Source organism: Amblyraja radiata, chromosome 3, assembly GCF_010909765.2.
Source record: "Amblyraja radiata isolate CabotCenter1 chromosome 3, sAmbRad1.1.pri, whole genome shotgun sequence".
In the NCBI taxonomy this organism is placed as follows: domain Eukaryota; kingdom Metazoa; phylum Chordata; class Chondrichthyes; order Rajiformes; family Rajidae; genus Amblyraja; species Amblyraja radiata.
The window spans coordinates 73,776,395-73,798,841 of record NC_045958.1 but is presented as its reverse complement, the minus strand read 5'-3'; the positions used below and the strand labels follow the sequence as shown (position 1 = coordinate 73,798,841).

At 42.6% G+C, this 22,447-nt stretch overlaps 1 long non-coding RNA gene across 1 annotated transcript in view; it reads left to right on the top strand.

Moving 5' to 3' along the window:
- Nucleotides 1–7,331, top strand: part of LOC116971144 — a 30,654-nt gene extending 23,323 nt beyond the window's left edge. Inside the window, exon 3 of the long non-coding RNA XR_004411421.1 lies at nucleotides 6,911–7,331. This is a non-coding gene — a long non-coding RNA (uncharacterized LOC116971144). The remainder of the gene's footprint in view (nucleotides 1–6,910) is intronic.
- Nucleotides 7,332–22,447: the final 15,116 nt, after the last annotated feature.

Below are 22,447 nucleotides of genomic sequence, written 5' to 3'. Positions count from 1 at the left end.
GCAACATCTCCAAGTTTGCGGATGACACGAAGCTGGGGGACAGTGTTAGCTGTGAGGAGGATGCTGGGAGGCTGCAAGGTGACTTGGATAGGTTGGGTGAGTGGGCAAATGTATGGTAGATGCAGTATAATGTGGATAAAAGTGAGGTTATCCACTTTGGTGGCAAGAACAGGAAAGTAGATTATTATCTGAATGGTGGCCGATTAGGAAAAGGGGAGATGCAACGAGACCTGGGTGTCATGGTACACCAGTCATTGAAAGTAGGCATGCAGGTGCAGCAGGCAGTGAAGAAACCAAATGGTATGTTAGCATTCATAGCAAAAGGATTTGAGTATAGGAGCAGGGAGGTTCTACTTGCGTACAGTTTTGGTCTCCTAATCTGAGGAAAGACATTCTTGCCATAGAGGGAGTACAGAGAAGGTTCACCAGACTGATTCCTGGGATGGCAGGACTTTCATATGAAGAAGGACTGGATAGACTTGGCTTGTACTCGCTAGAATTTAGAAGATTGAGGGGGGGTCTTATAGAAACTTACAAAATTCTTAAGGGGTTGGACAGGCTAGATGCAAGAAGATTGTTCCCGATGTTGGGGAAGTCCTGAACAAGGGGTCACAGTTTAAGGATAAGAGGGAAGTCTTTTAGAGCCAAGATGAGAAAAAAATTTTTCACACAGTGGTGAATCTGTGGAATTCTCTGCCACCGAAAGTAGTTGAGGCCAGTTCATTGGCTATATTTCAGAGGGAGTTAGATGTGGCCCATGTGGCTAGAAGGATCAGGGAGTATGGAGAGAAGGCAGGTACAGGATACTGAGTTGGATGATCAGCCATGATCATATTGAATGGCGGTGCAGGCTCGAAGGGCCGAATGGCCTGCTCCTGCACCTATTTTCTATGTTTCTTTGTTTCTATCCAATTATCGGTCCAAATATATTTTTAAAGTTGTAACTATCTGCTTCAATATCTTTGCCTGCAGCTTGTTCCTGATACGCACTACCTTCTGAGTGAATAAAATTGTCCTTGAGGTACCTCTGAAATTTCTCCCCTCTCACCTTTAGCTTATACCTTCTGATTTTAGAATCTTCTACCTTGGGGAAAAAAGCCAATGAATGGATTAGTGCAATGAAAGGTGCTCAATGATTGGTAGAAACGGTGAGCAAGGGACCTGTTTCTCTACGGCTCTCTCTTTCTCATGTTCTTTAGGCTAGATTTTCTCAAAGATGCTTTTCACTCCAGCCTGCTCCCTGAATAGGCAACCCTGCATCAGTTTCTTTGGAGCAACCGAGATCTCTGAGCACCAGAATTCAACTAGGAAGAAGCATGTGGCAACAAGGGAATGCACAAATGTGAAATGTGAATATTATATTTTAATGTAATAAAATATAATAAAAGCATGGTGGTGCAGCGGTAGAGTTGCTGCCTTACAGCGATAGAGACCCGGGTTCAATCCTGACTACAAGTGCTGTCTGTACGGAGTTTCTATGTTCTTCCCGAGACTGCGTGGGTTTTCTCCGGGTGCTCCGGTTTCCTCCCACATTCCAAAGACTTACAGGTTTTGTTTTGATATCTGTCCACTTGTAAAATAAGTAAGCTAGCACATAATATACAGAGAAAGATGGCTGCACACACACTCATGTTGGAATCAAAAACAGGAATTATTTATTTCGAAGTCAAAGATCACTGACTCGTTTACTGAGCATGTGCGAGAATGAGCACAGCTCATATGCATAAATTACATGGATATTGTCACATCCTTTCCTTTTTGACATTTTGGGATTACATTTCCAACAATCCCAAAAGAAAATAAACTTAAACACTTTTCAAAATATTACACCGTAGTAATATGGTTTAACTTAACAGAATAAAACAACTGTTCTGTCTTATTTCATAATTTCAATCATAGTCACACGTGACATTTCAATAACATAAACTAATGTTCACATGCTTTCTTACGACATTACCTTCTTCCAGGATTGGCAGATCCTTGGCATGTCAGTTGTAGATTTTTGACTGTTTTCCTTGCAAATTCATCTTTTTCCTCTCTTCTGTGAGTAAATCAGCACCACGTGGTTTGAGGAGGTTAGATGTAGTTGAAAGTGTCGTCCTTGTTCTCCTTCCATGTAGTCTTTGTGCAGGACTACTGTTCAACCCTAACGCAGGGGTGTTGCGCAATTCCAGTATTGTCAAGCAAACATCTGTCTTGAAGTGATTGGTTTTCTTCAGCACTCGCTTAGCTGCCTTGACTGGCGATTCCACCTTACCGTTAGCTTGGCTATGTCTTGGAGAAATTGTGTAGTGGTCAAATTCCCATTTCCTGGCAAATTTGGCAAATTCCTTGAGAACTGTGTCCCGTTATCATTTACCACGGTGCTGAGAATTCTGTATCTTGCAAATTGGCTCTTGAGTTTCACAATGATTGTCCTGCTGCTCAGGTCGCACAGTCTATCTCCCAGAAATTAGATAGATAGTCCACTGTAATTAAATAGTACTTTCCCTCAAGTTCAAACATACCGGATCCCACTTTCTCCCTTGGCCGATCTGGGAGGTCATGGCGCATCAGAGTTTCTTTCTGATTCTGTTGTTCATACATCTTGCAGGCTTCACAGTTTGAAATGAACTGTTTCACATTAGAGTTCACTTGGCCAGAAGATGCATGCCTCTGGAACTTCTGCCTTGTGATCTGGCCATCCATTTTGGATTACTCTCTTAACTGGTTGTAGTGTTATGTCTTATCTGGTGTGGGCTTGGATGCGTTTGACCTTGTCCTCTCCCATGCTCAAGGACTCAACTACTTTGACATCAGTGAATCTGGTTGATCCTGTGGTGTCAGGGAGCTATGCTCGGGTCAGCATATCTGCTAGATGCATGTCTTTTCCCTTTACCCACTTGATCTTGATGTCATAGTGTAGCATCCTCATCATAATGCCCTGGAGACGTCTTGGTGCTGTATGCAGAGGCTTTTTGACTATGACTTCCAGTGACTTGTGGTCACTCTCAACGATCATTCTCTGTCCGTAGGTGTAGTGATGGAAGCGCTCGAGGGCAAACACTATTGCTAGTGCCTCCTTTTCAATCTGAGCATATCTCTGCTCGATTGGCATCAATGCTCGACTCACATAGGACAGTGTTTGTCCTTTCTGCATAAGTGTTGCACCTAGACCTGCCTTGCTTGCATCACATTTTATGGTCAGCTGTTCGTCTGGTGTGTAGTATGCCAGGATAGGTGCCATTATCAACAGCTCCTTGCTCTTTGACATTGCCATGTCATGTTCTGATGACCATTCCCACTCTGCTTCTTTGTGGGTCAATCTCCTCAAAGGCTCGAATGTGTCCGACGACATTGGCAGGAATCTTGCCAAGTAGTTTACACTGCCTTGTAACCTTAGGATTTCTGTTGGATTGGTCAGGTTGGGCATCTCTAGGATAGCTTGGATCTTCTTCGGATCTGGTTTCAGGCCACAATCTGTAATTATATGTCCTAGAAATGTGATACACATTGTTTTCACTACCGACTTCTTCCGGTTCAGCTTGATGCTTCTGTCTCTGCATCGCTGAAGAAGATCTTGCAGTCTTGCATCATGATTCCTTTCTGCATCTTCTCTGGTGTCCCCTACTCCGAATAGGATGATGTCATCTGCAACACATTCCACTCCCTTTAATCCTTCTATGGCTTGTTGCAGCTTCTTCTGGAAGATCTCTGCACTTACTTTCAGTCCAAATGGCAACCTCTTCCAGCGATATCTCCCAAAAGGGGTGTTCATGGTTGTTAGGAAACTGCTCTCCTCATCTGGTTCGCAGTGGAGATATCCTGACTTCAGATCGAATTTGGATAAAATCTTCACCTTGGACAGCTCAGGGAGTACATCCTCTATGACTGGTAGTCTGTGGATCTCCCTTTTCAGGACTTTGCTGAGGGGTCTAGGATCTATGCAGAACCTCAACTCTGTGCTGTCCTTTTTCTCCGTAACGACCAGCCTGCTACACCATCCAGTTGGTTCTTCGACTTTAGTCAAGATGTCCTGCTCGACCAGCTTCATGATGCCATTCCTGACCTTCTCTTTCATGGCTACAGGTACCGGCTTTGCAGAACACTGTGATGGGGTCACATCATCCGTCCTAGTTACCAACTTGACCTTGCCAGGCAGTCTCCCAGGTCTTTCGTCGTCAAGGACATCTTAGTATCTCTTGAGTAATGAGCCAGCCTCGCTAACAGCATTCAGGCTCTTGAAGTTCTCGTAGTGAACCTCACAACCTGTTAACCTTTTCTTAAGAAATGTATAGATGTTTAGATCTAGTAATTGAATTTAGATGAAACTGATGAATATGAATTTCTTGTTGGGTATTTACTATTTGTTTTAGCGTTTAACTTTATCATTTCTACCTTTTTTTTCTAAAACTGCAAATAATAACTTGTTGCTGTTAATGCTGTTCAGTGTTTTTTTTAATTTACATTATAAACAGATGTCTCCAAAGAAGAAATGCAAAATTGTCAATCCAAAAGCCCAGACAGGCATAGCTAGTCAGGGGCGGAAAACCCGGGGGGGCCAGAGGGGACACGTCCGTCCCCCCAAGTTTTGAGAGGTGCGGGACATCCCCCCCAAGATTTTGTGATCTGTATTTTAAAATCTCCACTTTCCGTGAGACAGTGGGGGTGGGACTGATGATCGAGGGCGCGATGATTGGAGGAGGGAGGAGTGGGGGGAGGGGGGGGGGAGCTGGACTGAGGATAGAGTGTGGCGATTGGAGGAGGGAGACGTGGCACAGACCTGCGCCTCATCCGCAGGCAGGATCGATCCCGGCCGGCTCTCCGGCGCTGTCCCGAGCGCCCCCCTCCCCAATCCAGAGAGGTCGGGAGTCAGATGGGCACAGCGCCTCCAGGGCCACAGCCAGCGCAGACAAACTAAACCCAGCTCAACTCTGCCTGTCCTGCCAGGTTAACCTGCCTGGGCTTGCGGGAAATATGGCCAGCGCGGAGAAGCAGCGCAGATGTCCCGTCAGTCCATACAGGGCTTGAATGTTAACCCAGTGAGACAGGCAGAGTTGAGCTCCATTTAGCGCTGGATTGAGCCTCCAAAGCCTCGCGCGTGCGTGTGTGAGTGTACGCATGCGCGCACAGCCGGCAAAAAATTGTGTCCCTCGTCCCCTCCATGTTTTGATAGCGAGTTCCACTCTTGGCTAGAGTTCAACTTGAAGTGAATTTCTCTGTCATGCCCGAGTCTAAGAGGGATCTTAAAAATGGACACATCTTGTACTTGTATACCTCGTTTGGAAAAAGTCTGTCTGAAACAGAGAAATCGCTGAGTTCACATTTCTCTTTGTCGGATGCAGAAGGCTATTCATTTGGTGCTGTTAACTTAAGAGTGAAGGCTCTCGTAAACCGGACTTTGCTTAAGTTTAAAAAACTCACCAATCCCAAGGAACTTGGAGCATTTATGAAAATTTGTGATGAAACTTTTAAACTTCCAGAAGGTAGTCAACACATTACTTTAGATGACATTCCACCGTCTGGTGCTCAAGATCCTGAATCCTTGACATCAGCTGAAAGCCAAGTGCCCATATTTCAAGACACTGAGGACATGGGAGATGACAGTCATAGTCTGCATCCTCCACTGAATCTAGTAATGCGAACGACAGCTGCTGCCTCACCTGAACCAATGCCATTGACATCTAGTGTTTCAACAAGATGTAGAAGAGAATTTCTAAGTCTTTCACCAAGGAAACAGAAATTGAAGAAAAGACTGAACTTTCTGTCCGAATCCAGGGCTGCTCTTACAATAAAGTATCACACAAAGATCAGTGAACTTAGGGCACGGTTGAAAACTCCCAAACGTGTAGTTAATCAAGCCTTAAAGAGAAAGCAAAACCAAATAGATTTAAAGAACAGAAAGATTCAGGAACTCAAAACCAAATTACGTGGGAAAACCTTTGCACAAGAGCTTGCTGAAACCAAGGCAGAGCTTTTGAGACTTAAAAAAGCACACAGACAATTGCTGAAGTTTTGTGGCAGTAAGGAAAAGAGGTAAACTGTTTCAATTCACCAGTACAGAAAAGTTCATGAAAATTTAAAGGACAGGGAAGAGGATGTGAGACACCTCGAATTTGACATTCTTGTCCTCAAAGAAACAATCGAAACTCTGCAGGCTGCCAGTATTGTCAAGGCAAAGGTGGGCCAGAAAACTTACTCCTCAACAACAAGGATGCATGTGTTTGACTGTATTGTAAACAAAACTCCCACAGCAAACATTCCAATCCTGATAAGCCAGTTCTACAAGCGGAGTGGACTTCATCTGGATCATGTTCCTCGACGCAGTGCAGTTGAAGTTATTGCTCGAGAATTGGGGGCTATTGCTGAGTTGCAAACAGCAGAGATGCTCCTAGCAACAAAGGGTTTGACTGTGGGTTTTGATGCAACCACCCAGAAAGAGACCCACATTAACAGTGTACACTTCACCACCAGAGACAAATGTCTTTCTGCAGCAGTCGATGAATTGGCTGGTGGGACTGCTGAGGACTCTGCACAACATATTAGCGAAACAGTTGACAATTTGTGTAAAACTTACATTTATTTCAATGAGCAAGCAGATTTTCAAGATACCAGGCAAAACATAATCAACATTTCAAACACAATGAGTGACAGGTGTGCAGCTAATCATGCTGCTATTAGGATTGTGAGTAGTAAGTGGGGTAAATCTTTGAATGAGCTCTACTGCCACTTGCATCCTCTTGACTCCATCGCACAGCCCTCAAAATGCAGAAATAATCTGGAGGACAATTCTTGTTTGGGAAAGACTGTCTAGCAATAAAGGCCATTCTGCAGATGAGCAAATGGAAAAGGGGATCCCAAAAGGATTTGTCACATTTCTGGATGACAGGAACATCCCCCGAGGTGTCCTCCCACGGTACCGTGGCAACAGATTGCACATACTGTTTCATATTAGTGGCAAGCTCATAGAACATTATGATAACTTTGTTGCCCTGCTGAATAGCGGAACATCCTGTGGGGGGTTGAGAAGCGCCATCCTCCATGACTTCACCCAGGCTGAAGCAAAAGTAGAACTTCAGATATTGGGCTTACTGGGCAAATATCTGACTGGGCCTTGGATGAAGCGCTTCTACACTTCAAGCCAGAATCAGAACAACCATGTTGATGGCATCAAAGTGGTTAAAGGAGTGATTGCTGCTCTAAAGGAAGCCACAGAAAATCCAGACAACTTGATATTGGCAAGGGAAGATTTCTTCGGTGAGGAGGTACATCTTAATGCCACATTGACAAAACTTCGGGAGCTACCAGTACATCCACAATTCAGTTCAAAGATGAGGAGCTGTCTTCAAGCTGTCATCACTGTCATGGCTGCCGTGAAGAGAGAGTGGACGCTGGCGCGCTTTGGCTGCCGCTGCTCCCTCTTCACACTGTGTTTTTATTTTCTGTTTTTGGATTGAATTCTGTTTTTAATTTGTGTCTCTGTGATGTCTTTATTACTTGTTATATTCCGATTATATGTTCCGATTACTATGTAAGGTGTCCTTGAGATAACCATATAACAATTACAGCACGGAAACAGGCCATCTCGACCCCTCTAGTCCGTGCCGAACACATAATCTCCCCTAGTCCCATATACCTGCGCTCAGACCATAACCCTCCATTCCTTTCCCATCCATATAACTATCCAATTTATTTTTAAATGATAAAAACGAACCTGCCTCCACCACCTTCACTGGAAGCTCATTCCACACAGCTACCACTCTCTGAGTAAAGAAGTTCCCCCTCATGTTACCCCTAAACTTCAGTCCCTTAATTCTCAAGTCATGAGCAATATAAGATGTCTGAAAGGCGCCCATTAAATAAAATTTATTATTATTATTATTATTATCACTGTGTTGGAGAGGCAGTATAGTAAATACTTTGAACTTGATGTAACTGAGAAACTGATGGAGGAGACTGCATCAGCAAGATCACACAACATTGATGCGGAGGAGATAATGGGGATGTTTAGCTCATCGAAACAGAAATCTCCCAATGCCACCATGTGTTATTTGTCATATAGGATGCGGGCCTGCAAGAATAGAACAGTCAATTACCTTGATAATCTCGAGGAGCATCATAGGGAGGAGGTGCTCTGTAAGGCAGTGACATGGGGGAGAGTGCAGATGAACAGAAGGAAGAAAAAACAGAAGGAATTGAGAGCAGAAATCATCAACACTGTGGTGACACTGTGGTGGTGGGCCTGATCTCAGACAACGACGAGAAGGCCTACCGGGAGGAGGTGGCTGGTCTAGCACTCTGGTGCCAGGATAACAGCCTCCTCTTGAACATCAAAAAAACGAAGGAGCTGATCATGGACTTTAGGAGGGCACATCATCCGAGGACGTACACTCCATTGAGGATAAATGGGGATCCTGTGGATAGGGTGAACTGTTTTAAATATCTGGGAGTCCACATCTCCGAGGATATGACATGGGCATCACACGCCTCAGCACTCGTGAGTAAGGCAAGGCAGCGCCTTTACCACCTCAGGCAATTGAGGAAATTCAGAGTGTCTCCGAGGATCCTCCAGTGCTTCTACGCAGTGGCGGTGGAAAGCATCTTGTCCGGGAACATTACCATCTGGTTTGGGAATTGCTCTGCCAAGGACAAGAAGGCTCTGCAGAGAGTAGTGCGTTCGGCCGAACGCACTATGGGAACTTCACTTGCCCCCCTGCAGGAACTATACATCAGGAGGTGCAACTCCAGAGCCAACAATATCATGAGAGACCCCTTCCACCCCTGCAACGGACTGTTCCAGCTGCTACGGTCAGGCAAACGCCTCCATTGCCATGCGGTGAGAACGGAGAGGTTGAGAAGGAGTTTCTTCCCAGAGGCCATTCGGACTGTAAACGCCTATCTCACCAGGGACTAACTCTACTGAACGTTTTTCCTTCCATTATTTATTATGTAAAAGAATATGTGTGTTATGATTGTGTTTATAGTTTGTTTGGTTGTTTGGTTTTCTCTTTTGCACAAAAGTCTGCGAGCATTGCCACTTTCATTTCACTGCACATCTCGTATGTGTATGTGACAAATAAACTTGACTTGACTTGACTTGACTTGACTTGACTTGATCAAGCGACAGAAAGGCAAGGAGCATGCCTGGGACACGAAAGAGAGGAAAAAACTAGGAAAAAAATTGAAAGAGACTGATTTAAACAGCATTTTGCAAAGATTATCCGAATTTGGACTACTCCAAATGTGATGATCTACAGGACATTCTTAATGGGAAAGTAGTGGGCAGAAAGGCATGTCATGCATGGTATGAAGAGCAAAAACTTGTAGTTTACAATGCCAAAATTGAAAAGTTGAGGAAAAACAAGGTGTACAGAGTTGCTTATTGGTTGCAATCTGAGGAGTATGATGATGCTACTGATTTTGATATGCCAATGTACCAGCTAGCAGCTGATCTTCTCCATAAAGACTTGGTCTTTTGCTAGAAATTGTAAATTATTTACCTATCTATAACAGACTTACAGCATATAATACAATAATATTAAAGTTCTGATCTTGAGAATATCACATTTTTGAATTTTCTGGATGTTTATTACTATTTAGTCACAACGGTCAATTTTGTAATTAGCTACAATTAAGTAACTAACTAATTATATGCTTTAATTTCAGGTCATCCAAGTAAGATTGTTTTATATTTGTTTCAGAATGCTTCAATCTATAATAACTGAAAATTTCATTCAGTTCTCTTAATTTTTAAGAAATTTATGGCCTTTTGACTATCCTCGATCACAACTTTGAGTTAAGTCAATGGAAAAGCAATAGGGAACAAGATGCTTATTTTCGAGTATGAAAATGGCCATAACTTTTTAAATACTGAAGATATGAAAGTGAGTTAGGTGTCAAATTAAACTTCATTTTATGCTTTATCTGATGGGATAAATTGCAGACTTGATTTTTTAAATCTCAAAATTTTGTAACGTTGCTATATTGTCACAGGTTTGTAGGTTAATTAGCTTCAGTAAAGATTGTAAATCGTCCCTATAACATAGCATTGTGCACATGTACAGGGATCGCTGGTCGGCGTGGACTCGGTGGGCCAAATGGCCTGTTTCCTCACTGTATCTCTAAACTGTACTGAACTAATTAGCTATGGCACATTTGACATGTTCACTTGCTTGCTTCTTGTCGTATTCAAGAAAACACAGAGGTGATCAGTTACAAAAGTGTCAAGATAGGAATTATATTATTTTAGGGCAGCGGTGGAGGACACCAACAACTTTGCTTGGCCAGGACAACAATGCAACGTCGCCAGGACAACAGGTCAACAGGCCATGTTAAGAACTCTACATTTACAACAACTTGGAATTGAATTGCAAAACAGCAAAACATGGTGACTCTTGTACACTGTCTCAGTGTACTATCCTTATACACTTAATTAAGTTTATGCTTGTGTGCAGTAATATTTTTACTGAACTGTATGGAATAAATGAATTTCACTTACCTCGGTACATGTGACAATGAAGTACCATTGAACCATTGAATTGTGTTATTTCTATTTACTTATTTATTTATTGAATTAATTTTATTAGAAGCAAATGAACAGGGATAAGACGATCGACATAACAGTTATACAATTATTGTACAGCTTCATTTTTAACATTATAACCTAAATTAAAAAAAAGGGAAAAAAGGAAAAAAAGAGAGAAAAAAAAAGGGAATGAAGAAAGAGAACAAGAAAAAGACCCATAAGCTACCAAAGAAGTGCAATTGTGTTCTTTTTAATCACACACAAAGGCATGGCTATGATTGGGAGGTCAGCATTTAATGATTATTCTCAATTCCCAGAGGTATCTCCTACTTGACCCACTGCAGTTTTTGTACTGCAGGATCATCCGTGGTTTTTTTAGGCAGTTCAAACATCACCAAAAAGGAATAATTGAGGATGAGTTGCAATGATCCAGGTCAGGATTGAGTCGGAAGCTGGGCAGGGCCTGAAGTTGACAGGTACATGTGTGATTGTGGTCCTTGTTTGTGTAAATGGTGGAGGCCAAGGCTTTTCAGTATTCTACTGAGAAAGCCTTGTTGAGTTGCTGACATCCATTTGCTCGGTGTCACACATTGCAGCCAATGGAAGGATCATGGACAACAATGAGTGTGGATGGTGGAACATGGAGTTGCTCTTCATAGGTGCAACTCTGCCCTGAGTTAATTTAAGATTCTACAATATCTCCGTCATTATTTGTGCAAGTGAAATGGAGTGCACTCCTCAATGCGTTTGCTGCAGGGGAGAATCACTCCTGCAAACCTTAGTTGAAACTTGCAATTAGTGCATCAGCTTCAGACGGGTGCTGAATTCTTGCTCACCACCTCCATGTCTTTGCAGCCATCAGGCAATTTACTGGGCAATTGTGATCCCCAAGATATTTGTGGTGAGGACTGGTAGAGCAGCTGTAGAGTTCAAATGATGGAGAAAGGCCTTGATACATTCCAATGCAGACATCCTATCTGTCTGAGGCCACACTTTGCTACTTTTTTTAAAGCAATTATTATCTGTATAGGTTTGGTCTGCACTCTATTGTAGTCATTCCCTCTATTCCCTCCACCTTCCCCCTCTCTCCAACTTAAAACCCACTTATTCTTTCACTGTTTCAGTTTTGATGAAGGGTCCTTGATCCAAAGTATATTCTGTCCCCACTGACTCTGCTTGTCTTTCCGAGTGCCTCCAGCACTCTCTACCTTTGTTATAAAACCCTGTCTGGTTTACTAATCTCCTTCAGAAAAGGAAACCTGTGTCGCTTACTCAGTCTGCCCCTTTTGTGAATCCAGACTCTTGGCTGCACTCTTAAATGGAAAACCACTCTCACTAGTGCAGAGGCCTCCAAACTTTTCAGCATGAGGGCCACATTATATATTGGCAAATGTTTACGGGCTGTTGGAAAAAATAAAGAAATGTCACACTGACACACACACACAGTGACACACACTGACACACACAGATTGCAACCTCCACGTGGTCCACCCTGTTTCGACAAATGCAATCAACCCGACCTGCACAAACAAATAAGATCAAATAGTACAAGCTGTCCCACGACTTTAGGCATACGTAAGAAGAAAACACACACACACAGTGACATACACACGCACACTGACACAGAAACGCACACGTGGACTCCAACATACCAAAACACACAGACACATAGACCCGATAACCGACCCACACACACACACAGACCCACACGCAGACAGACACACGCACACAGACCCACACACAGACAGACACACGCACACAGACAGACACAGACACAAACACACATTGAATTTGTCCCGAGTGTATGTAGGATAGAGCTTGTGCGTATGGGCATCGGTTCGTTGGCTGAAGGGCCTGTTTCCGCGCTGTATCTCTAAAGCTGCGCTGCCACAGAACCTTTTAAATAGCCCGCCGCACGGAACGTGTTCAGAGCTTGCTGCGGGCCGGATTAAATCTTGTGGAGGTCCGAATGTGACCCGCGGGCCATAGTTTGGAGACCCCTGCACTAGAGGCATGTAGAGAGAATGTTGGTCTTTCATCGACTTCATCTAGACTTCACACTGCATAGGGAAAGCAGCCAATATAATCAAGAGCCATTTATGCCCTGAACCTCCTCTTTTTTCATCTCTCCTGTCAGGCGGAAAGTTCAAAAGCTTGAAAGCACGTCACCAAATTCAATAAAGGCTTCTTTCCGGCTCTCATAAGTGAGTGGTATAGTCCCAATCTCCCAACCTGCCTCGTTGCGGCCCTTGAAGTTTTTTTTTACTGCACCTTCTCTGTAGCTGTAATGCCATAACACTGACGCATTATAGTGCTCTATTTAGCAATGTTACAAAATTTTGAGATTTAAAAAATCAAGTCTGTAATTTATCCCATCAGATAAAGCATAAAAATAAGTTTAATTTGACACCTAATTCACTTTCATATCTCAAGTATTTAAAAAGTTATGGCCATTTTCATACTCGGAAATGAGCATCTTGTTCCCTATTGATTTTCTATGGACATAACAAAAAAGTTGTGATCGTAAACAGTCAAAAGCCCATAACTTTCTTAAAAATTAAGAGAACTGAATGAAATTTTCAGTTATCATAGATTGAAGCATTCTGAAACAAATATAAAATAATCTTACTTGGATGACCTGAAATTAAAGCATATAATTAGTTAGTTACCTAATTGTAGCTAATTTCAGACTTCAATTACTAGATCTAAACATCTATCCATTTCTTAATAAATGATTAACATTTTTAAATAGCCTAAATGTCCAAATAATATTCACAAATAATTCACAATAAAACATGATTTTAAAATCTCATTTACATTAATTTATAGGCCAAATGGAAGGAATTCAGTGTTCAATTGCTGTAAATAAATGCCCATTTAAATCAGCTTTCCAGTCGGTCTCTGTGGAACGCGCTGGTTTAGAACGTTCACATTGCGGTAGATTTGTGCCCTCAAATGCCCAGAAAAATACTGCGCGATATAATGGGCCCAAAATGAGCTACTCGCAATATTAAACTTTGTATAAAGGGATCTTTAGAAGCCCTTTTTAATGTAAAAATATACAACCTTCCTTCAGTTGTCTGCTTTATGAGACCCTGCGGTTGCTGGCGGTCGCGGGTTTAGAGATTGATTTTTAAACTACTATAACTATTATTCAAGGCCTTTAAACCTAATAATAGCTTTTGCGACGGGGTCTTCCAGCGATTTTTCGTTAATAATTAACTAGGCTGAACATCTTCGATTTGAACAGCCTAGAGAAAATCGCGTTTTAAACCCGCCCCCTCTAAACGGCGCCAAAATCGCGCACACCCGTAGCGGCAGATTTTCAAAGACGCTTCAGGTAGGCTTTGCAACATACCTACTCTATTCTGCACAATATTTTTCCCTTTGCCCTCCTGTTGTATTTGTGTATGGATTGTGGTATTCATGCATTGTGTGATTTGACTGAAGAGCAAGCAAACAAACGTTTTCACTGTATCTCGGAGCACATGACAATATTAGACCAAGATTAGGCCAAGCAGCACCTGTGGAAGCGAAGGGATAGTCGACGTTTCGGGTTGAGACCCGACATCAGGAATAAACGTATAGTTGAGAAATAGCCAATATACTGTTGCAGAGGTGAGAGGGAAGGATGAGGAAGAGAATGGTAGACAATTGGTGGAACTAGGTGAGAAATGGGGAGGGGTAAAGTCATGAGTCAATGGCTGGTGGGATAGGTAGACACAGACACAAATAAATTTATAAAAAATAAATTTATTAGATAAGGAAAGAGAAAGAAAGAGACAAGGAGCCAGATGTGTGGCTTTCTGTTCTTTCCGCCGACTGCAGATTGGATTTATTCAGGGGATGGAAGGCATCCTTGGATAAGTTTTCCATAAAGTAAAACAACCTCTCACCTATAAAATGACCAGCAAAAGGAAGAAAAGTTCAACAATAGCAAGTTGTTAAATGCAACAGTAGAGTTGCTGCCTTACAGTGCCAGAGACCCGGATTCGATTCCGACTGTGGGTGCTGTCTTTATGGAGTTTGTACGTTCTCCAAGTGACTGCGAGGAATTTCTCTGGGTGCTCCGGTTTCCTCCCATATTCCAAAGGAGTGAAGGTTTGTAGTTTAATTGGCTTCTGTAAATTGTCCCTTGTGTGAGGATAGGACTAATGTATGGATGATCGCTGGTCGGTATGTACTCAAGGGGTCGAAGGGCCTATTTCCATGCTGTATCTCTAAAGCTAAATCTAAAACTATCTGCCAACAATCTTAAGTTACAGGATCAATGGAAGACCAAGTAGTAGAACAAACAGAAGACAGGCAGAGGGTGAAGAAACAGCAAAAATGTGTCTTCCAATAACTCTAAGATAAGTGGCAAATCTCCCAGACACACAGCAGATGACGAGATGCAAACAAAAGCGACAAATAAAAGAATGGAAAGGAAGCAGAAAAGATGCCTCAGTCAAGAATCTGTAGGAAAGCAAAGGAAGTCAAGGAACAGCTTCAGCATCCAACACGCCCAGCTTTTGAGTCCATGAGTAGTGCAGTGTCCAATTCACCCCAACTCTGGGAACCAATGCAGCATATAATGCACACCAGTTCCGGGAATCCAGTAGTGGTACCTGTATCCAATGTACCCTAGCTTTTCGAATCCAGGACCAATACAACATACACCACACTGCAGCTGCTGGATGCCGGGAGTGGCAACCTAGAAGCTACAAGACCAGAAGGACATGGAGATGATGACTGTGAATGCGAATTAAATTGGTACCACCTCAGCAATGCAATGAAACTAACCTCCCTTGGGGATTTCAGAACCTGTACATCAGCCCGACATAAATGCATCATGGGGATTTTGGGACAGAGTCACTGACGGTGCTACCTTGACTTTGTACCTTAAGTGTACAAAATAATGATTTAAAGGTCATATTGAGATAATGCAAACATTTTACACAAGTATATTAATGCCTTTTGTGCAATGAATGAAAACAAAGTAGCGGCTCATATGGTATAACTGTATATTTTGTGAATACAGTATATTTTTGGAAAAAAAGTTGGAGTTTACTTTGCCATTGACATCCTGTAAAAAACTCGTTTTAAGCTTCCCCCAGTCTAGTTTCAGTCAAAAATCACAGTCAAGCACTTGCGCATCGAAACTTTATTTTGACAAAACACAATTACAGTTCAACTACTATACCTAACCACCACAGGTTCGATCCTCATATCTGCCTGATCAAGCCCTCTTAGCCTCGCTCAAGCAGAGACACTCCAGAAGGTCATGCAGTCCTAAGTGTTCTCCCAGAAGATCGACACAGGACCTTGTGGGAACGGCCTTTTATAGGTCCCCGAACCTTGAGGGGCCGAACCACATGGGGGTGGTCTCTTTGCAGTCCAATAACAGATATCAATTAACCCAGTATATGATAAACATTTCCCTAACCCAATAATACAGTGACTAATACAATGTATTCAAACGGTGCTTCTCAAAGGAAACAAACATCGCAACATGTGCCTTGATGTGCAAGAAACCCAGACAAGGCTCGATACTTAATCCAATCAACATCTAGCAAAGTAAAGCTTTGCAACATTAGATACAATGTGTATATCTGGTTTGCATTCATCCAATCCATTCCATGCAATTTGCACCTAATTGTCAGGGTCTGCAGATGTTTCCATTCTCTTCCTGCAGCTCTTATCTAGGCTCTAGACAAACTGGCACCATTCTGCACCGTGTCCTATTTCTGCAGAAGGCACATTTGAATTGACCAAATGGCCTAGCAGCCCAGAAGCCTTTACTCAATTTTAGTGTCCTGGCTTCTCCAATTTGGCCAGAATTAACAATCTAACCACCGTACCTTGCCCCTGACCCAAATATCAGTAGCACATTTTTGTTTCTATCCTGTGCATGTTTAAGGAGTCACCAGAATATCTCGGCCAAGTTACAGTAACAGTAAATAATGTATACAAATACTTGGAAATTAACAATTTAAGTTTATAACAAAACATATACGGACGAATTGCAGGTTTAACCCGGATTATAAATAAACTAAATGATAAAGCAAAATGGGTTGGGGGGTCTACAGAACTTCAGCACCATTTGTTTGAGTATGGAGTCATGGTGTTATACAATGTGGAATCAGGCCTTTCAGCCTAACTTATCCATGCTGACTGAGGTGCCGTCTTGAGATAATTCTATTTGCCTACATTTGACGAATGCCACTCTGAATCCTTCCTATCTATGAATCTATCCAAATGTCTTTTAAACGTTGTAATTGTACTCACATCTACCACTTCCTCTGACTGCTTGTTCTAAATAAACTGTGTGTAAAGAACTTATCCCTCGGATCTTCTTTCAAACTTTCCCCTCTCATTTTAAACCTATGCCCTCTAGTTTTAGGCTTCCCCACCCTCATGATTTTATAAACCTCTAAAATGGTCACCTTGTTTCACATAAACCCTGTAGGTAGGTCATAGATTTCAACTGAAAAGTGCTGGACATGCCCAAAAACCCTTTTTATCCTGTACATTTTTGTTTGCGGTGTGCACTATAACTCATCTTTCAAGTCGGATTTAAGTCTCCCAGCAAGGTGCTTGCCTGCTTTGGCCTCTCTACATGGGTGGCCTCTTCATTCAAGTGGGTGGCCTTGCTGCTGGAGTCTGACCTGCTGTCTCATAAGTGGCTTTGTAACTGCGAGGAGACAAAGTTAATTGTCTCAGTGTTATCCGTTATGTACAGTCTAGTCTTACTTAAGTTTAAATCATTGAATGAAAAGGCTGTGTTAAGCATCTTTTGATCCCTGCAAATGTCCTTTTCTCAGTTGGCTTAACCACAAAGCTGTCTGCTGATATTAACTTAGGCTTTTCTTCGACCTCTTGCAAAGGAAGCTCCATTAGTTTGGGACTTTGATCATGATCACATAATACCATTGGAACAGGAGAGTAGATGTTTCCTCACATAAAATTTTAATTTACTGCCGGCATTTCTGAAGGTGCCCACATGGTCACCGAATTCTGAAACTCCTGTGGGTTTGGCCAGCATGATTAGCCCTCTGCATTGCAGATCAGGCACATGACTGGATCAATGGGAATTGGCCCAGTAACTTGCATTTTCCAGAGTCAACTACACATTGTGATTTCGGCTTATCCCAGCCGATTCACCTGGATAATGAAAAATGTTCATTGCAAAACTGGTAAGATCCCTTACAGTGAAGCCAATTAATTATTCTGCTACTTATAAGTGTGTTCATTAGCCACATGCATCAGATATGAACTGGAACAATGAAATGCTTATTAGCTGCAACTTTGCAGGCACATTAGATGTAACAAAAATAAATTATCAGTTTTTCTAAGAAAAATGAGATTGTGGTAGTGTAAAAGCTAAAGTACATCGAGCAATCATAGTAATGCAAAGTCCGTAGTGGTTCAGTAGCATTGAGGCGGCTGGATAGCGTTATGGTTAGGATTGCGCAGGGTGGTTTAAGAATCAGATAAAGAATAACATTCAAAGATATTGCTTAATGTTTTTATGTTTTGCCCTCAGGTAGCAACTAACTATTTTTTAAAAGCATCGATTTTAAACAATACATTTAAAAATATAATTTATTTTTATTGAGAAATATTGAGAAATTATGTTGAAATGTAAAAGTCCGTGAATGTAGGACATCATCAATCCAAAGGATAATGTGAGGGCAAGAGAGCAGCTGGTAATCAGATTGGAAAGTTAAAATATAGATGAACCCAGTAATGAGATCGTAGATTTTAGACTTATTTTTATATAATAAGTGTATAGTGAAAAGGGACATATTAAAATATGGCATATGTACAATTTGAAACTGAATACATCAGAGAGTTCAGAGAAAGCACAAAATACTGGAGTAACTTTGCAGGTCAGGCAACATCTCTGGAGAACATGGATAGGTGTGGTCATGACCAAAAACGTTACCTACTCATGTTCTCCAAAGATGCTACCCGATATGCTGAGTTATTCCAGCACTTTGTAGACTGGCATCTGCATTTCCTTGTGTCTACAGAAAGTTCAGAGGAACTCTGATCCCGTTCCTTACGTAAAATGGAGAAAAGCTAATACTGGAGGGTTGAAGTGTGATAGGGGTCCACCATCAGATTTTATGCTTTTGAAGAACTCAATTGCATCTTGCAATAGTTCATGCTTCTTGGCACAACTTCCCTTTGACACCTTTTAAAAAAATTTTTAAATATATATATATTTTTTTTATATAGTGTGTGAAAAAGAAAAAGGAAGAGTGAAAGTGAGGAAAAGAAGTAAAAAAAAAAAAAAGAGAAAGAGAAAGAGTAGAAAATAGGAGATAGGAGATGAGTATTTATATTCTTGACCATCTTTCACCCAGTCCTGAAACAGTTGTTTTTTACAATTTTGTTGCACCATATGCTTCCAAGAAGTCAATAAATGGAGACCAACTCATTAAGAATTGGTCTAGTTTATCTGTTAGGAGGAATCGCATTTCTTCAAGATGTGCTGTGTCCAACATATTTATAATCCACATTTTAAGCGTTGGTATGGGTGTATTTTTCCAAAATGTAAGTATAAGTTTTTTTGCTATTATTAACCCAACTTCTATAATAAATTAACCTAGAAATTCAATTGCATAGCAGATTTTTGTGTCATGCTATTAAATGTAAGTGCAAAATTGGTGGCATCCATATATACGCAAGATACATAGAGAGGAAATCAATCACTGCCTTCTGTGTAGTTGAATTTATGATACATAAACATTGCAGTCAGTGTGAAGCAGTGGAGTCAACTAATGCTCTACATTTTTGATGCCGCTTCTGCAAAAGTGAAGTCTACATACTGTTTGTGGAAGTATGGACCTTGGCTTAAAGAGCAATATGAGCATCACTCAACTTTGACTTAAAATAGCAGTTGATGCGTCAGCCACTTAACAGGAAATCTCTTATGACAGAATCAGATTTTCTTATCTTCAGTGTAATCTGCAGAAAAACATGTTTGACCACATCCATCAGGCAGTAGTCAGCACGGAATGTCCCACAGAAGAAGGAAACGATGGATGCCATGGGATGTTTTCCAAGCAGACTGTCAAAACCAGTTTTGCGATGGATCCAAATATGGTTCCAGCGACGCGCCCAGCATCCAGAAATGCTGTCCGGCCTGCGGTGTTACTCCAGCACTTTGATTCTTTTTGAGTCTAAACCATTTGGCTGATAGCCTTATTGCCAGAACTCACCAACAAGCTCCATGTTTGGCTGGCAGTGAGAGCGGTCTTCCCTGTCAGCGCATTGCTGTGCAGCCAGAGACTCACTTCAAATGCACACTGCCCACAAAACACATGCAATGTGGACAAGATGATCGACCAACTCTTTGCGGACAGTACATTTGCCAAGAAGGTCTGGAAAATGATGGAAAAGTCCTTGTTGAGATTCATCTTAAGCAACCGTATAACAGAGGCTCCCAGGGACACATACCAAGCCAAACATCAACATTTACTACTGCTGCCAGATCAACAACATGGTGAAAGATGCACTTTGGTCTGCTCGCAACCTGTTGATCTTCCAGTGCAGCAAGATGTCCACAAGTGAATTCTGCCGTCTGGCTCATTCCATGCATTCCACCTGCTCCGTCGTTCCTATGCTCACTTGGATAAGCCTGGAAGCATTGTGAGAGTCATGTTTGTTGACTTCTCCAGTGTTTTAACACCATACGGCCTGCACTGGTATGGAGCAAATTGCCGAAGACGCGAGTGGATGCTCCATTGGTGTCCCGGATCATCAACTACCTGACTGGACGACCACAATATGTCAGGCTGCAGAACTGTGTATCGGACATGGTAGTGGGCAACACAGGGGCTGGTCCTCTCTCTCTTCCTGTTCACCATCTACACCTCAGACTTCAGATATAACTCTGTCTCCTGCCACCTGTAGAAGTACCTTCAGCAACAGACTGGTTCCACCCAGATGCAGGACAGAACGCCACAGGAGATCCTTCTTCCCTGTGGCATTCAAACTCTACAACTCCTCCCCCTTGTGTCATGGGGTCGACTGAGACTGACTCCCCTCCCCACCTCCCCAATCTTTGCACATCCCCAATCCTTTCCACTCGTCGCTTTCATTTCATGTTTCATGTATTTTGTGTTTTTATGATTGTTGGCAGATCAATTTCCCTCCTGAGATAAATAAAGTTCTATCGTATTGTATGAGTACCTACAGAGGACGCACTGAAGCTTGAAGCATAGGCTTTGTAGGGCAGAACTGCAATCTAAAGTCCAGCTGCCACTGCACACTGCACAATAGCCTCTGCCTGATAAATGCATTGTACACAGAGGCCACTTGAATAGTGCTGGTGATCTGTAAATGGAATAGAAGTGGCTGTGTGTAATTTCAGATGCTGCACTAAAAGCAACTTATCTGTGTCATTTCATATACCCTCGAGCGGAAACTCTCAGAGCAAAGGTTTCCGATGGAACTATTTCTTCCAGTAATGGAATTCGATGGTCTCCACACTTGTAAATGGCAGGAGTAGGTATATTACCTCTTTGATGGATGAATGGACCATGACGTTAATGGTGACCACTTGGAGAGATAAGGGAACAGTTCTGCAAAGAGCCTGATTAGGCTTTTTGTTCTCACAGGGATGCAGGTACATAAGACAAGCCTGACCTCATGCATGTGGCAGAAGGAACTGCAGATGCTGGTTTAAACCAAAGATATACACCAAATACTGGAGTAACTCAGCGGGATAGGCAGCATCTCTGGAGAGAAGGAATGAGTGATGTTCCTTCTCTCCAGAGATGCTACCTGTCCCACTGAGTTACTCCAGCATTTTGTGTCTATCTTCTGACCTCACTCATACTATTTTAGATGCTCACACCGAATGCCATGGTCCAATCATCTATAATCAGACAGGGTTATTGCACTGGAAGTATATTGCACTCTTACATACACAGCAACTTCCACGGTATCCAAAGAAGAAAATGTATCCTCCTGAAGACCCAGAAAGGATGTTGCTTCTACTGTGTAACAGCATGGACCGCCAGCACAAGTTGGGTTGCGATAATATGAACAGTGTAGTAGGCGGAGCTTCTCATAATAAAGAACTACATTGGTTAGTTAGTGAAGTAACCAATCTACATCTTTCCTTGTACAAATAGAAGTGAAGTACATCTAAATAAAAGTGACCTATAAGAATAAACATGTTACTATGTGATGACTGACCAATACAGTACCCGAAACGTGAATAGCGCATACAGGGACATACAGATGTTTTAAACGAAATCTCCGTATCTAAGGGGCGGCCTACAAACCCATCCTGCGTGCGTACGGTACAGATCCATGACTCCTCCCTTCACCGGCGAAATAACCGGGGACATAGGCGGCGAACGGACCGGTGACCCGGCGAAGCTGGCGAGTGGGGCACCAAGCATGGTGGTGAGGGCGTAGGGGGCATAGCCAACGGTTGATCTGCTCTAGCAGAGCGCGAGGGAAGAGACAGTCCAACAGTAGAAGGGTAAATCGGATGCGTCGCATCATGATATGAGACAGCAGGACGTAGTTCCTTCACAGGAAAGAGATGTTGATGGTTGCGTCTGTAGATCCCTCCGTCGGCGCTTACCAGGTACGGGCGCGGCTCTTTTGCAGGGCTGTGGATGTGACGCAAATGGCCATAGCCCTTGTCGGTCTGTAGGCGAACGACTTGCCCACTGGAGAGAGGTTTAAGTGGTTTGCTGGACATCGAAAAATCACTTCTGTGCATTGCATTTCAGCTGGAGTTGTTTCCGTACAACAGGTGGTGAACGAACCTGTGGCTGTAGCAGCTGCTGGGGCATGGGCAGGGCAACACGGGTCTACCAAGACATCAGGCATTGGGCAGGAGACCCCAGTAATGGATCACGGCAATGTTCCTTAAGTTGAGCAGGTCCAAGTAGACATCGGATTTGGCAAGGTGGGAGCGCTCTATTAATTGGT